The 15673-nt window shown below is 41.5% G+C and overlaps 1 protein-coding gene and 1 pseudogene across 2 annotated transcripts in view; both read left to right on the forward strand.

Annotated features, from left to right (window-relative positions):
* Positions 1–15673, forward strand: part of Ttc17 (tetratricopeptide repeat domain 17) — a 112706-nt gene that overhangs the window by 89848 nt on the left and 7185 nt on the right. The gene's annotated exons all lie outside the window — the stretch shown is intronic.
* LOC148120714 (large ribosomal subunit protein eL32 pseudogene) lies at positions 5350–5834 on the forward strand (annotated as a pseudogene).

The following is a 15673-nucleotide window of genomic DNA, read 5'->3' on the forward strand; positions in this document are numbered from 1 at the left end:
CTGCTGATCACGGATTCGCAGTAATACTGATCTAGGATTCTTGTCCCTAGTACTGTGCAAATAACACATTTCTGTTTCATTAAATTACTAAGCTTGAGTCAATTTGGTACAGCCATAGGAATCTAACCAATTCAATGTAGATGAGCCCTATTAACTGTATCTAATTCACTTAGCTCCGAAATATATACCGTGACTTACCTTTTAAAAAAAAATAGTGGCCGTACTTCCCATCTAGGTAGATTTTTAATACACATTACATAATAACTGTAAAATGAGCAGGAAAATGAACAGTGGTACACTTGACCCAGGTGACCACGGTGCAGAGCAGCATGTCTAGCAGTGACCAGGCCATGTTCTTCTCAAGTGCATAAGAAAGAGGGTCATGTATTGATTAACCAAAAAACAAAAAAAGAAGCTTCAATGTCTACAGCATTCCGAAGTTTGAAATCACTTAGGATATTAGGGCTAAACTAAAGTAAGTAAAAATATTTAAAGTGGGGGGCTTTCATACAGATATGAAGAAATTGTTAACTTATAAAAAATTTCTAAAACTGAGGGAAATTATAAAACAATGCTGAAAGATATTAACAAATGGAAAAATACAGCCATATTCCCGAGTGTAAAGTCCTTAAAGCCTAAGAACGTTCGTTCTTCCAAAGTTAATTTGTGATTTTAGCACTAACGATAAAAGTGCTGTGTTTTCCCCAGTAGCAGACAGGCTAATTGTAAGTTTATCCCTAAGAGTGAACAATGAAGAATTACCAGGCAGACTGTGAAAAAGAACAGTTAGAGAAGAGGAGGATTTAACCTCATATTAAACATACATGAAGTCCTTAATTAAAACTGTTTAATGGTGGCGCATGAATACGCAGACCAATGAGAAAGGACAGAAAGCTAATTGCATGTGGCAGCTTAGCATATAAAGACACCCCCTCCCCAGTGCAGAGAAATACATGTTTTATGCTGGGTAGGAAAAATGTAAAAATTAAATCCATTCCCTACACATACACCAAGATAAATATTAAGTGGATCAGAGACTTAAACTCATCTAAAAACAGATCTCATGTAAGTACAAGTAGAATGTAGGATCTTTGTGTGACCTGAATGTGGCAAACATTTCCAGATTGACTCAGAATTTGCATGCAGTATGGGAAGAGGTTAACAAATTACGTAACTATTAAAAGCTAACATTCACATGAACACTATAAACAGAGTGAACGGGCAGGTGCACACCTAGGAGCTATAGTTTCAAATGACACTAGAGGGAAAGTGTTTTTAAACTTCATTTCTAAGGCGCTCCTAAAAGGAAGAAAAGTCAGTATTTCTTGGCTTAGCATAAATGTAACAGAAGAAAGGGTTAATGAAGGAGCAGGGAAAATGATGGAAATATTCAGAAAGGTCAGAAACTATAATGTATTTCATTTAAACGACTGTACAGGAGGGTGGTGAGTCAGACAAACCCACAGGCTCAGGAGCCCTCTGGCCAGAGAGAGAAACTGGTGGTCTCTGGGAGAAGAGTGGGTTACTGGTCTCAGCACTCTCAACAGTACTCTGGCACACTCGAGTAACAAAGCAGAGGACAGGAAGCTAAGGCAGAATCCATGGGAAAGTTTGAGATGATCTTGCCAACTATGGAGGCAAGAATTTGAGCTCTCAATCACCATTGAAGTCAGGGGCTTCTGATAAATATCCCAGGATTTCATTTGAACCATCTGAAGATTTGTGCCTTTAAGAAGGACCCAATCAGAGAGGAGCCTTTGCACTGTGGTATAGAAGCCAAAACTCAGCTCCCATGATTGAATTAAGCAGGCTGGCTCTCACACACCATGTGAGAAGACAGAAGTTCTCTGTAAGAAGATAACCTTGGATCTCCTCAGTAAATTGGGAGCATGGGGACTCTGGGAAAGGATAGAAGGGAAAGGGAGGGGAGTGGAGAAAAGTATATAGCTCAATAAAATCAATATACTACACACACACACACACACACGGATAAAATACATCATATATAAAAGATGATAACCTTGGGTCAGCACCGGCCACCAAGCCTGATGGCCTGAGTTTGACCCCCCAGGTCCCACATGGTAGATGGAGAGAACCAAGGCCTGCAAGCTGCTCTCTGACCCCCACGGGAGTGTTGCAGCATATGTACATGCATACAGACACATTAATTAAATCGTGAGCAAATGAATGGATGAATAAATGTGAAGAAAATTGAGGACCCCAGTATCAAGTGATATTTTCAAGTATGAACATTAAATCTTATAATAAAATTTGTCATTTGGAAAAAGAAGATCAACTCATCTGGAGCTTCTGCGGTATTGGAGACAAAGGTCAGCCCCTCTACTAAATCACACTAGCTCTCATGGGCAAGGAGAGACTGTGGACGTAGACCTGCAGATGATGTAGGCTCTGGAGTTAAGACAAGTACTTTAAAAATCTCAGTGTTCAGTATGCTCAAGAAGACAGAAGGAAAGTAGAATAGGATTGGAAAATTTTCTCTAGAGAATTGGAATCTGTAAGAAAAAATTAAATGGACTTTTGGGGACTGAGAATCATAAAAACTGAAACTAAGAACTTACTGCATGATCTTAAAATGAGACCAAACAGTGGAAGCCCAGAAGTCAGGTGATGTTTGACCAGCACCAAGATTATTCTCTGTGGCAAATGGCATTAAGGAGATGGTATACTCACATGGGGAAAGCAGAAGCTCAACTCTTACATATAGCTGGACTCAGAATGGCTCAAAGGCCAAAACTACATGATTCGTGGGTGAATCCATGGAACGCTGATGCTGGGCATGGCAAGGGTTCTTGGTTGTGACATCAGGAGCACAGGAGTCAGAATAATAAAAGAGAGACCAGGCTCCACCATGACTAAAAGATTTCGGTGTGTCACTGGCACGAGAGGCAGGCTGTGAAATGGGAGGCAATACTGTCAAATCATCCTCTGATAACATAATGTCCAAAGCATATCAAAAAGTTCTACCATTCTGATGTGGGAAGTCCTTCTGTGTATGCGTTGCTTTTTATTGGTTAATGAATAAAGAAGCTGCTTTCGGCCAATGGCTTAACAGAATATAGCCAGGCTGGAAAAGATATATATAGAGAGAGTAGGCGAAGTCAAGGAGAAGTCTTGTAGTCCCACCAGAGGTAGGTGCTGGGGGGAACCTTGCCAGTATGCCACAGTCATGTGGTGATACACAGATTAATAGAAATGTGTTAAATTAATGTAAGAGCAATCCAGTAAGAAGTTAGCACTAATAGGCCAAGCAGTGATTTAATTAACACAGTTTTTGTGTGGTTATTTCGGGGCTGAGCAGCCAGGAACAAACAAGCGGCCTTCCTACAACACCATTCAGTAATAAATACTGAAAATTCAACCTAAAAATGTGCACAGAGTTTAAGTAACCATTTCTGCAGTGTTAGCATGCAATGGCTAAAATCATGAGAAAAGTATTGTGCATTACTAGTCAGAGAAATGCAAACTAACCAAAGTGTGTAGTTGATTTTTTTTTCCCTCTTTGAGGGCCCACCACCCAGCTTCCAAATAAATGCAGAGACTTATTCATACTTATGAATGTCTGGCTTTTACTTGGCTTGTTTTTAGCCAGCTTTTCTAACTTAAATTATCCTGTTTCTCTTTAACTTTGGTTTGCCTCTGGGCTTTTGCCTTCTTTATTCTATATATCTTTCTTTCCTTCTTACTCCGTGGGTGGCTGGTGGCTGGGTGGCTGGTAGCTGGCTCCTGGCATCCTCCTCTCCTTTTCTATCTTCTCCCTGTTCTTTTGAGTCTAGAGTCCTCCTTCTATTTATTCTGTCTGCCTGGCAGCCCTGCCTGTCCCTCTCCTACCTAGATATTGGCTGTTCAGCTCTTTATTAGACCAATCATGTTTTAATCAGGCAAAGTAACACAGCTTTACAGAATTAAATAAATGCAACATAAAAATGCAACAATTTTTGCATCAGATATTCCAAAGCACAAACAAATGCAACACATCTTAAACTAATATTCCACAATAGAAGTGGCCTCACATCCTTTAGGGAAAATGATAAAATGAAATGTTAATAAGGATGAAGAAGAATTGTAAAAAATGAAGTTGGTATGAACATAAAATCTTGCTGTTGCTGTGGAGGGGGAGGGGAGAATCATAGGTGTTCTTAAAGATAGACGTGCCCACAGAATCAGCAACTTCACTTCTTGATACATATTCAAAGCAACTGAAAATGTCATTTCAAGGAGATACTGGTGCAGTCGTGTTTGACTGTTCTCGTCTATGTAGCCAAAGTAGGGTTAGTATAAATGCTCGTCTAAAGATGAGTGGACAAAGGAAATGGATATAAATACAATGACTCAGCCGTTAAAAAGGAAGGAATTTCTGCCACATTCTATGACGTATGTAAATCTCAAGAAGTTTTGCTACCTAAGCCTGTTATAAAAAGTCAAATCCAGAATGTTTCCACTTAAGTATCAAAACACTCACACTCATATAGCAGACAGTGATGGTTGCCTGCCAGAGACCCGGGGGAAGGAGCTGCTGCTTAGCGCAGTTTGAGTGTGCAAATGAAACAGTCCTGAAGATTGATTGTGCACAGTGTGAGTGCTTTAGCACTGCCAAACTGTACACTTAGAAATGATGATCATCATAAATTTTAGGAAGTCAGAAGAGACAGTGGAACATGAGATTAGTTGTAGGAGTGAAAATGAGTCACATTAAGATGGGTTATTAGAAAATATTCAACCTGAAGAATAAAGAGGTGAAGGAATTTAAAGGGAGTTCACATAAGGACTTAAAAGACAAGAGACACATCCAGGAAAAGAACAAACAACAGCAAGGAGTGCAGCATAATCCAGGAAAAAGAGAGGACAGCGCAGAAGCAACATTCGAGAAAGAAGTAAGAGCTAAGCATTTCCTAACAATGATGAAGGATATTATTCCATAGAATCAAGAAAGTCTGCGGCACAAAGAATTGTTTGTTATGTTATCATCGTAATGACTATGGACAAAAGACTAAATAAAATCTTAGAAGACAGAGAAAAGGGTGTCACTTTCAAATGAACTACAGCCAACTTCACAGGAAAGTCACACTGGAATGCAAAGGAATCGCAGCTACTGAAGGAAAACCCTAGACTTCCATCCCCTGCAGATACCTCACACAGCGAAGGCTCTTCAGTGTGTGCAGGGTGAGCAAAGATGGGTAAATGGAGGCACAAAGCAGAAATAAAAGGCCACAGATGACCATAGTACTCAGTGTGAAAGAGTGTTGTGAATAGATGACTATTAAAGTAAAGGGGAGCCACTGTACTTCATGTAGTCCCTAGAGGGCAACTCGAGATGAGTTATGAATGTAACTCTCAAAGCTGAAACAGGCTTCTTCCTCGGCGCTACCTGTGAGGTGGCTGCCATCTCCTTTGCGGCATCATGGCTGCCCTCCGACCTCTGGTGAAGCCGAAGATCGTCAAAAAGAGGACCAAGAAGTTCATCCGGCACCAGTCAGATCGATACGTCAAGATTAAGCGAAACTGGCGAAAACCCAGAGGTATTGACAACAGGGTGCGGAGAAGATTCAAGGGCCAGATTCTGATGCCCAACATTGTTTACGGGAGCAACAAGAAAACCAAGCACATGCTGCCTAGCGGCTTCCGGAAGTTTCTGGTCCACAACGTCAAGGAGCTGGAGGTGCTGCTGATGTGCAACAAATCTTACTGTGCTGAAATTGCTCACAATGTTTCTTCCAAGAACCGAAAAGCCATCGTAGAAAGAGCAGCACAGCTGACAGCTGGCCATCAGAGTCACCAATCCCAACGCCAGGCTACGCAGTGAAGAGAATGAGTAGATGGCTTGCATGCGTGTTTTATTTGTGTTTAAATAAAACCACAAAAACTGCAAAAAAAAAAAAAAAAAAAGCTGAAACAGTACAACTATCCGGATAACATAGGTAATCCTGAGGTCCTTAGAGTAGGAGAGTGAAGATGTTCCAAACACAAAAGCATGAACTGCACAGGAAGAAACTGAAAAGCCAGACTTCATCAATAGATATTTCAGAAAAGAGGCAAGCCACAGTATAGAGCCAGATACTCACAGCTCATGTATCTGGCACAGGACTGAACTCAGCAGTTATAAAGAACACAAATGCAAACCAAAACCCAAAGAAATCACACTTATAAATGTAGGTTTAAAAGGAAAAAGATGAATGGCAAATGTTGGAAAGGGTGTAGCCAGCTGCCAGTGACGTAATCATTTTGTCAGCAGGGTGGCAGCTTGTTATAACTTAAATCTCCGTGGCTCAGTAGTCTTACTGCTATACATTTATCAAAGAGACATGAAAACATATATCCACAGAAGTACTTATTAAGAATGTGCACGGAAGCTTTAACCACATCCACCAACAAAATCGGAACAGTGGGGGAAATGGGCAACAGACGCTGGTGTATTTGTGACTAGATACTATTCAGCACAACAGAGCCGGCGTCCCCAAAACTCAAAAGTATGCTAATAAAAGAAGTTGAGGGTGGGGGAATAGCTCATTTGGTAAAGTGTTTGCCATCCATATTAGTTAGGGTTCTCTAGAGGAACAGAATTAATAGAATCTGTGCCTCTGTATGGGGGGGGGGATTAAAGGGGAATCTTTTAGATTGGCTTTCAGGATATGACTGAGGTAGTCCAACTCTGCTGTTTCCTACATTCCCAGAGACATGCTCTGTTCACAAGCCTGAATGTCTCAGAAATCCCTATCTAGCACTAGGACCTGCAGGGTTTCTGGAGAGCTGCTGGTCATTAGTCTATATTAGAAGCCCAGAGGCGCTGTTCCTAATGTCTAAAGAAATGCTGCCGCAGTAGGATAGATGGGCATGCCAGCAAGACTGGAGGAAAGCAGGGAAAAAGCAGTTTTCTTCTTCTATGTTCATGTTTATGTGGGCTGCCAACAGAAGGTGCTTGCCCTCATTTGGCATAGTTCTTCCTACTTCAAATAATCTAATCAAGAAAGTTCTTTGCAAAAGTGGTCAGAGGTTAGCATTTTAGTTGGTTCTAGAGCCAGTCATCAGCCATCACACCATGAAAGCATGAGACATGAGTTTGGTCCCCAGAACTTACATTTAAAAAGCCAGGCGTGGCAGCACGTTTGTAATCCAGTGCTGGGGCAGGGGTGGGGGAAGGGCAGAGATGAGCTCCACGGGACTCATAGGCCGCCTGATAACCTGCTTGATGAGATCCATGTAGAGAAACTGTCTTAGATAAACAAGGCTGGTACCTGAGGAATGACACCAGTTAACCTCTGGTCTCCGTGCACATAACGTGTGTATCTCCTCCTTGAATGTACATATACCGCCCACTTGAACTCTCTCTCTCTCTCTCTCTCTCTCACTCTCACTCTCTCTCTCTCTCTCTCTCTCTCTCTCTTACACACACACACACACACACACACACACACACACACACAGGGTTTGGGACAGTTCATAATGTGTGGTTCCAGCTCTGTGGGATTCTAGACACATCACAAACTAGGTTTATCGTGGCTGTCATAATAGAAGCTAGGCTGCTTCCTGGGGACAGTGTAGAAAGGAAGCAGCATGGACGCACTTTCTGGATTGTTGGGTATTTAAGGAATTATCAAGGCTGAACATTACACTAAGATTCATATTTCTATGTGAATTATGAAGGAAATTTTGATTCTTTAAAAATAAAAAAAGTTTAGATAAACCACCCAAAGATGTCTAGACTATCAAAGATGGAAGGATGTATGTTGCCTGCAGACTCCAACTAAAAGTCTCTAGCAGGGTCTTTTCAGGCCAAAGGGAAATAAACGGTCAAAGGTGAAAGCTCAGATATGCAGGAAGCAGCAGAGAGCACCTGATCACATCAGTACTGGGTATGAACAGAAATAAAGCTAAATGAATGAGTAGACAACCCCTCTGAAGTCATTTATCTCATGGCTACAGGAGTGCACAGGCGACAGACAGTTATGTCTATTGACGGCCTAAACTGCTCAGTCCAGTTCAACACTTCTTTCACATAGCTTGGGTGGCTTCGTGGCCTCACCAGAAGGGTGTGGTACAGGAAAGGCAGTGAGCTGCACAGAAGAGCATCTTCTACCTGTTCCCTTCTCTACCAAGGTCCAAAAGAACAAACAAATCACGTGATCCATTGTAACTTAGGTCTCAAGTCCCATTTAAGGGGTTTTCATATTTTAATATAGTTACCCAATCCAGGTACAGTTCACCAACCAGAGTCATTTTCACTATAAGCTCTGCTGCCTGTTACCACCCGTTATTAGGTTTTCATGGATGAAGAACTAAAACATTAATCCAACATTGCTTTCATTGTAGGTTCACAGACTAAAGTCCTGAGCTCTGAATTGGTAGCCTTCTGTAGTACTCAGACTTCAGGGTACACCAGAGTCATAATCTTGTTAAAACATAATGATGGATCCATGTGGCCCTCCTCGATATTCCATAAGTCTGGGGTCATGCTTGGGATTTTTGTTGCTACTGTATTCTCAGATAATACTACTGGTCTAAGGACCCCAACCAGAAGCCAGTACCTTAGCACGGGGCTGAGAGAACCGCAGGTGTGGTGCGCTTTCTTCCTGATGACCATAACAAGGCATAACAAAGACCTCTGTGTTCTCTTGCCTTCAACTTCTAGGATAGTTCTTACCCATTAGTATTCTTCAGGTGCCCATCAGTAATTATCTCCTTGGGGAATTATTGAGTTTGCATTGCCATTAATTATCACCAACTGCCAACAGATGACATTAATTAGACTCCACTCTAGGTTCAGATCAATAAGCATCATCAGACCCTCAACACTCAGCTGAGCTTTCCACACAGTGCTCAGATGCCTCAGCGCAGGCCCCTCTGTGCCACCACGCTTGCACCACGCTGTTGCCGCCACCCGCATCATGTACTAGGTTGCCACGTGATCCTGTTGGACCTTGTGCAATGGTACAGGGGAGTTCTCTCTCCATGTGCTCCATTTCACAGGTGCGGAGTCCATGCCATCTGGGCAACCGGCAACCCAACAGAAACAGTTGAGTTCGGCAGAATCTCAGGCATCTGGCTTCCCCCGTCACCTGTGCTTTGAAGTTCTCACTCTATAGCAGTTATTGCCAATGTCAAGAGCTGTCCTCTGCTTCTTCTGATGCTCTTACAGATTTGGGTCTTATAATCATTAATAACAGAGGTTTTATATGAAAAGGACTGCTAAATGTTCTGAATTGGAAATGTAAGTGAGGCTTCTGCTACATTATATCATTTGTAAAATAAGCATTGCTGACACTGGAGGCTGCAGCAGTGCCTGGCCTGTGCTGAGGTCTCAACTGTGGTGTCCAGGCTCCTACTACACTGCAGGGAGTGTATTCCTTGGACAAATTGCTTTCTTAAAAAGATTCATTTATCCTATGTGTACGTATGGATTCCTGAGTGAATCTGTACTCCATGTGAATGCAGGTACCCATAGAGGCCAGAGAGGCCTTAGGATCCCCTGCAACTAAAGTTACAGGTGGCTGTGAGCTGCCCTGTGGGTGCTGGGAACAGAACTCAGATCCTCTGCAAGTGTAGTACATGCTGTTGACTACTGAGCATCTCTCCAGCCCCTGGAAATAGCTTCTACCAAGTCTGACAAGGAATCTCCCAAAGACAGGAACTAGGTCATGTCAGAAGAACTCAGAGCCAGTGTAAATAAGCTCCCATTGTCTAAGAAATGGGTAAGTTGAGTGACAACGTTAGTGACCACGGTGATTTCAACTATCACTTGTATTTAAACTAATAAATCTGCTGTAGTAATTTTTATCTAGGGTGCATGAGAACAGCTTTTTATTGAAAATGAAAATAGAAAATCACATGCATTTTTCCTACTAAATTCACTGTATCTTGATATAACAAATAATTGATGTGGAAACTATATAGGATATTCTAACTAGAACACTAGGAATGATATCCCTGGTGTGTTAATGGGTGTTGCCATGCTCACAAGTATATGGCAGCCAGTGGGGACCAGTGGCTTCATAAACAGATAGTGACACTGTATGTGACATGTTGAAAGCTCACATCACTATTTAAAAATAATCCTGCCCTCACTCTCCCTACGAAGTAAAATCTGAGTCCAATCCAGTCCCTAGTAGCTGTTGACAGACAATGTTGGGGACAGAAGAGCATGCTGGGCGGAGTTATTGGGACGCATGCAAGAGTTCAGGGATGGCTACATATTGTGTAGCCCTGCTTCTTCACAGAAATAATTGCTGAGGAAAGAACTAGGTAGACTCCAGAGACTGAATGAGGCATAAGGAATGTGCCAACCAATTGCAGTGTATGGACCTCACTTAAATTATTATTCGACCTGTAAAAGCAAAACAGAACTTTCATAATCCAATTGGGGGAAATATGCCAACTAAATAATTAATAGTATTACAGAATAAGTTGCAGTATTTTAGACATAATCTATTAATCATGGGCTTTAATATGAGTTTTTAGCTCAGCAGTACTCTGAAAAATTTATTGGCACAACTACGTAAAGACTGGGATTTGCTTCAGTTTAATGTAATTGAGGGTGCAGACAAGATGGAAATGGACTGATCTGCAAAGCTGGTAATGAACACAAGGGGGTGTCACACTGCTTTCTTATTGCATGTGTGCCCTGTATTTTTTTAATTACAAAATTGTAATTGTAACTAATGTATGCACATGCAGGGATTAGCTGACAACTTGGTGGTTGTTTTTCTTCTATCATGTGGGTTCCAGAGACCAAACTCAGGTGGTCAAACTTAGCAGCAAGTGCCTTTACCCGCTGTCCATCTTTCTGGCCCATGGCTGCACTTCCTAATCACCCATTATAATGTATTTTAAACATGATATTTAAACATGATAAAGTAAAGGAAAAACAGTTTAATAGCAACAGTGAAGATCAAATGAAATGAGAAAGAAGTGAACACAGGCTAATTAGGAGGAAGGGTTTGGAGAGTGGTATTTTTGAAACCAAACCCAGTGTAGCCCAGGGTTGCCTCAGACTCACTGCATAGCTGAAGGTGATCTTGAACTCCTGAATTCCCACCTTCACTTCCCCGGTGCCGGGGTTACATGTGTGTGCCAGCTGTAAGTGGAACACCTCAAGTTAAAAATGTAATTATTTAAGGATTTTAGTCACACAGTGAGTGGATATGTTAGAAGAACCTAAAGAGTGACTTAGAAGCTTTATGTAAGAAATGACCTGGCTCCTCTGTCCAGAGAGTTCGTGGATCCCAGGACCTGCTGCCCTTCTTCTCAAGTCAGGCCTCTATCCACTGTGCTCCTCCTCACCAGCACACTGGTGACTTTGCACATAAAACACATAAGTCCACATAAAACAGTGGACTTAAAAGCAAGAGCATTAAATAAAGAGACAGGGAGATCAGTCAGTCGGTAGACAGGACATGTGATGTGTCCCAAACTGGGTAAGTACGGAGACCCACACCTGGGTACAGTGTACGGAAGCTGCCAACAGCACAGACCAAGATGACCTTAAAGCGTTTGTTCAATCAGGGCGCCATCAGGGAGACAGAAAAGGCACCACGTGTTTCAGAAGAGCAAACTTAGTTTAGAAAATCGATTGTGTTGTTGTGGAAGGTCAAAGGGGAACAGGAAATACTGAGGTCAATCAGGAGTAACAGCTGTAGGGAGTCCTCCCAGCCCAGAGGTGGGAGAAGGCGAGCGCTGGGCCTCTCCTAGCTTAAAGATCTGCGGGAGGCATTCTGAAGGGTTGGAGCCCTGTTTCTAACACAATCTAGCTGCTGATGACCAGTGAGGCTAGTTCTAGGGGAGCAGTTGGGGGAGCGGGGAGGAGGGGGAGGAGGTGGGCAGCCCTGTGCGCTGTTGCTGGTATGAGTCTGAGCAGCATTACTTTCGAACAGGGAGAACAACTTCCCTTGCCCCACCGACCCTTCAGTTTTCAAGCGCACATTTGCAGAATGTAACAAGAAGCCTGCTCACAACAGAGCAAGGTGACCATGGTGCAGATTATGGAATTAGGCTTTGGCCTTGAGGTAAACAGCTTAATAAATATCAAAGCAGCCGTTCATTCATTTACTCATTGAGCAGATATTTACTGAGGGCTTAGTTACTGCATCACTTCTCAGTGCTCAAGATAAAGCAGTGAAGGAAAACTGAAGGACTTCTGACATCATGGAGACTGGGGAAGGACAGATCATCTACAGAGGACGGTGACTGAAATGACAGCCTGTTTGATAACACCATCAAATGGCAGTTTCGAAAGGACACAGACCCCCTAGAATTATATGACCTTCGGTGGGGGAGGGAAAAAGACATTTAAAGATAGAGAGCTAAGAAAAGTTCACATCCAAGAGTCCCTCAGGAACTTCTCTGTGTAATAGACACCAACACAAGATTTGCTAAGAAGATGACAAAGTTACAAATACAGACATAACCTATAAATCATGATTACTTATTTTAAAAGAAATAACAAACTTGAAACCCTGGAGTTAGCCTATTGGCACTGACCAAATATCTGTGGCAAACAAGTCACAGAAGGAAAGGTTGGCATGCTGGGGGCTAAGTTCAAGGCCAGCTTGAGCTACAGAGGAGAGGGAGGAAGAGGAGGAAGAAAGCTTCATTTGTCTCACAGCAGTTCTTGTATTATAATGCAAGTTAAGTTTAGAGTCTGGATAATAATGACCGTGTGTAGAGTGGAGAAGTATTCTTCCCACCTCAGTTTTCTGAGACAGTTCTTGGAGAATTGATATTTTTTTCTTAAACGTTCGTTACAGTTCTCTCAGGACAGGAGTTTTCTTTCTAAGGGGGTAAACTAATTCAGTGTTTTAAATAACCATGGTGATCTCTTCTTCAGTGATCTTTGGTAGTTGTATCTGTGAAAGAATTCATACTTTTCGTGTAAATGATTGGACTGATTTATTGATTTGCCACCATTTGAATATCTGTAGGATCTGTAGTAATGTCTACCCACTCTTAATCCTGTAATGCTTTGTCTTCTTTTTTTCCTGCTCAGACTACATAGAAGTGTGTACATTTTATCCATCTTAGCCACGGTTTAATATGCATTGAGGTTGTTTTAGTTTTTCTTCTGTTTCCTCTTAAAAATCAGCTTACTTACTACCTGTATTTTTGCATATATGCACAGGGACACACACATATCTCTGTGTGTGTGTGTGTGTGTGTGTGTGTGTGTATAAAGAATTCAAAGAAGGCGTCAGGTATCCTCCTCTGTCCTCCACCTGTTCCTTTCAGGGTCCCTCCCTGAGCCTGGGGCTCACATTTTCTTACCTAGTCTGGAGATGAACAACCCTAGTAGCTCCCCTCCCTAAGTGTCCTGTCTCCGCCTGCCTTGGAACTAGAGTTATATATGTACACAGCTGCAGGGATCCAAACTCCAGGCCTCATGTCGTGCAGCCAGCACCCTTGACTGTTGAGCTACCTCTCCTGACCCCTGCTTCCATGACCACCTGCCCTTTATAATTTCTCCTACTTAATTAAAATTAAATTGGAAGTTTGTAATGTGGATTTTTCCCTTTGTTCTAAAGCTAAGTAGTCTCATTAAATTTAGAGGAAATTTCACTTATCACAATGTGATTGTTTAAGTTGATTTACAGCTTCCTGTGGTTTCTTTTTTTTTACTAATTTAAAGGTGGTACCTGGTTTTCAAATAGATGAGCATCTTCCAGGTCCATGCACATGGTGTTTATTGTGTAGTAGTAAACAGACATGTAAATGTACTCAGATTATTTTATGGTCTAGAAGATGGCCTTGGGAAATATTTCATACACTAGAAAGAAACAGCATCTGTTGTTAGGCAGACTAATCTAGAAATGCTGGCATACATTGATTGATAGTATTGTTCGTGTTTTCTCTAGCTTCAATAATTTTTTAATGAATTACCAAGAAGCAAACTAAGCATCCATCTATAATTATGAGTTTGTTTATATCTTAGTTGTGTATATTCTATTATTAGATGCAGACATCAGTGCAAGTGAGAACAAAGAATGAACTCATCTAAGAATGTAGTACAGTCAACACTGTACAACTTGGATTTTGTTAACATTTAGAAAAACTTCTTACAAAATTAATTCTAAAAATTATAAGTAACTAATATCAGGAGGAAAGAGAAAATAAAACTGCAGCTGTGTTTGATTAAAGAGGTTTTTAAAAGCTGGAACTGGGAAGGTGGCTCAGTGGAAAGAGCATTTGTGGCACAAACGTGAGGACCCGAGTTCAAATCCCCAGCCAGTTGTGGCCAAGCCCACCTATAATCTACGTGCTGTGGGGACAGAGGCAGAATTGCTGAGGCAGATTACCTGCCGCCCTAGCTTCAGGTTCTGTGAGAGAACTTTCTCAAGGGAATAAGGTTGAAAATAATGCCTCAGAACACCTGGCCTTGGTGCACAGGTGTGTATACATGTACTTACATAAACATTTATGCCACACTTACACTACACACACCCACACACACACACACATTAAATAATCAATCAATAAATAAAGGCATACTTACATCTTTATATCAATCAATTTGAAAATACCTAACTTTAAATTCCTAAAAAAGAAAAAAATCCTGTAATTTATCTAATCTGATTCAAGAACAAAAACAAAATCTGAAAACTCTTGAGCAGTAAGTTAAAAAATATGTTTTCAGCAAGAAATAAGACACAGTTGGGTTGGGGAATTCTACCAGACTTTTGGTAAATACTTCAATCCCAACAAATAGACTCTGGAGCAAGAGAAAAGAGAACATTTATCCAGTTACTTCCTTGAGTCAAAAGTAATCTTGAAAACAAGACTGTAGTATATAATGTATTATATATAAAATTTAAATTAAAAACTTAATCTTATGAACACAGCAATATAATAAACAAACTATTGAAAGACTGGATCCAACAATGTATTTTTAAGATTTATATTGACCATTGTGGATTGTCCAAGAAATTTAGAAAGGAGTAGAACCTTAGGAAAGTTCAGAATTTCATTTACCACACTGAAAGAGAAAATTCTGAAAAGTAGAATGCATTTGAAAAATTCAGTCACAGTCCTGATGTGAACTAATGTAGAATGAGCAGTCTGGGACCACCACGGTCTGCACAGCAGGACTTGGGAGCTAACTCCTAATGGGAAAAAAGTATGCCAACCCCGACACTTCTTCTCAACCTTGCGTGTGTCTGAGTTCCTGTCTGCAGCTGTGGTCCAACACTGTGACCAGGAGTGCCTTGCAGAAGGAAGGTTGTGTGAGCCCTGTTCCAGGAAGTAGAGTCCTAAAGGCAGGGAGGCGTGGCAGCAGGCCTCTGGAGCAGGAAGCCCCAAGGTCACTTCCTCATCCACACACTGGAAGAGAGGTGGCGAACTAGAAGTAGGTCGCAGTTCTGCTCAGAGCCCACCCCCAGCGGTATCCTTCCTCCATCAAGGTTGCATCATCTCCCCAAATAGCACCAACAACTGGGGACCAAGAACTCTTAATACTTGAGCCTGTGGAGAACATGCCTCATACTGGAAACAAGCAAATAAAAAGAATTAATAGTGTGTTAGGTAAAAATCAATGTTTCTCAGAAAGAATACTGCTACCTATGTAGTAATCAGAAAATATACAGTCAGGTTTTTAGGAGCATTTTTATTCGGTGGCTGCATGTAAGGGCAGTAAATAAAGATAAGTTGCGTTTCCATTGTTGCAAAAATGTGTTCG

The sequence above is a fragment of the Myodes glareolus genome, chromosome 10 (genome assembly GCF_982192425.1).
Source record: "Myodes glareolus chromosome 10, mMyoGla1.1, whole genome shotgun sequence".
NCBI lineage: Eukaryota > Metazoa > Chordata > Mammalia > Rodentia > Cricetidae > Myodes > Myodes glareolus.